The sequence below is a fragment of the Balaenoptera physalus genome (genome assembly GCF_965194825.1).
Source record: "Balaenoptera physalus genome assembly, chromosome: 21".
NCBI classification, from domain to species: domain Eukaryota; kingdom Metazoa; phylum Chordata; class Mammalia; order Artiodactyla; family Balaenopteridae; genus Balaenoptera; species Balaenoptera physalus.
The window spans coordinates 20,007,520-20,009,697 of record NC_138902.1 but is presented as its reverse complement, the minus strand read 5'-3'; positions in this window follow the sequence as shown (position 1 = coordinate 20,009,697).

Genomic DNA, 2,178 nt, shown 5'->3' with positions numbered 1-2,178 from the left:
CACTTTCCTAAGCACAGGCTGAGACTGCTCATTTTACCCTTCTTTTCCACACATTGACACTTGAAACTTTTGAATGGTTTTGGGAATGGCAAGAGCAAAGGAAAAAAACAGCCAAATATGATTCAAGAGGCTCATCCAAATCCCATAAAGAAATGAAGCCTTTGGTCTTGTAATGATTGTTTGTGAGAAGAAGAATGGCAAATGTGAGGGTAGCTCTAAAGGGAGCACCATTATCTTTAATCACCTGCTTAGTAGAAGAATATTTATTGTGGGGGGGGGGAAGGCATCAGTTAAAAGTTGACATTCTTGTTATAGATAGAAGCAAATTAAATCTTTTTAGAAAGTCATTTTAGACTCTAAAGACTCCAGCAAAGATTGTTATTGACTGTCTTGCGTTATAACAAGCAAGTTATTTTTATGGTGTATTTATGGTCTGTTAAAGAATCACAGATATTTATATCTCAGGAGAGGAAAGGACCTTAAAGCTATCTACTTCAGCAGCTTAGTTGAAATGTGTTTTCATGTCCTCTACAGATCCTGCATAAAATAGGACCCACCAGACTTTTGCTTTTGTCTCTCACCCTTTCTTCCTTCCTTTCTTTTTTCTTCTTCTTTCCTCTCTATCCCCATTTATATGTAAATAATTTAATAATTTTTAATAAAATGTTTATTGGGCTTTACAACAAAATTTTACTACTGGAAAACATTCTAGAGGCTTACATCTGTAGCTTGTTTTGTGACATATACTTGGTCATATATTTTATACCAAACCTTTGATTAGGAGCATGCTTCTAATTAGAGCAGTGTTCCTTACCAGGGGCAGTGCTCCATCCTAGGAGTTTTTACATGTATCAGGATTTTATTTTATTTTCACAGTGATTGGCAAAAGGCAGGGATTCCTTGCAATGGATTGTATGGTCTTGCTCAGCTAAGAATCATCCTGGTTTTCATAAAATATATGAATGACCCACTAGATTTTCACGTAAGTGAGAAAGCACTTTACATTTATCTGAGCCTAGAAGTAATTTCATCTTACTTGTAACCACAAGGAGCTGTTTGCCCAATTTTAACATACTTTTGCGTTTTCCAGGAAGACAACTCAGGTAAATCAACAATATTGTACTTTATTGTATTCAGAACTTTTACAAGAGATGCTCGATGTTTCAGAAAGTGAGACGCCCCAAGGCAACACTGCTTATGGTATTTGAGTTAAGAATGCAAACAGACTATCAATCTGCATGCAAGATACAACTGTTGTATGCATGTTATCAACTATAGTCACCATTAACTTATTCACCTCAGAACTTATTCATCTTATAAATGAAAGTTTGTACCCTTTTATCAACCTCTTCCTTTTCCCCCCACTACCCATTCTCTGACAACCACTTTTTCACTCTGTTTCTATGAATTTGCCTTTCTTTTAAGATTCCATGTATAAGTAATAATACTATGCAATATTTGACTTTCTCTGTCAGCTTATGTCACTTAGCATAATGCCCTCCAGGTTCATTTCATATTGTTGAAAATGACAAGATTTCCTTCTTTCTGAAGGCTGAGTAGTTGTGTGTGTGTGTGTGTGTGTGTGTGTGTGTGTGTGTATGTGTGTATGCCACATTTTCTTTATCCATTTATTTGTTGATGAACACTTGATTGTTTCCATATCTTGGCTGTTGTAAATAATGGTGGTATGAACATTGGAGTATAGATGTCTCTTTGAGATAATTATTTCTTTTGGATATATACTTAGAAGTGGGACTGCTGGATCATATTTTTAATTTCTTGAGGAACCTCCATACTGTTTTCCATAGAGGCTACACCAGTTAACATTACCACCGATAGTGCTCAGGTGTTCCCTTTTCTCTGCATCCTTGCCAACACATTATTTCAAGCCTTTTTGATAATAAACATCCTAACAGCTGTGAAATGATATCTCATTGTGGTTTCGGTTTGCATTTCCCTAGTGATTAGTGATGTTGAGCATCTTTCCATATACCTGTTGGCCATTTGTATGTCTTCTTTGGAAAAATGTCTATTCATGTCCTTTGCCCATTTTTGAATTGGGTTATTTGGTTTTTTGCTGTTGAGTTCCTTGTAAATTTTGGATATTAACCCCTTATCTGATAGATGACTTGCAAATATTTTCTCCCATTTTATAGGTTGCCTTTTCATTTTGTTGAT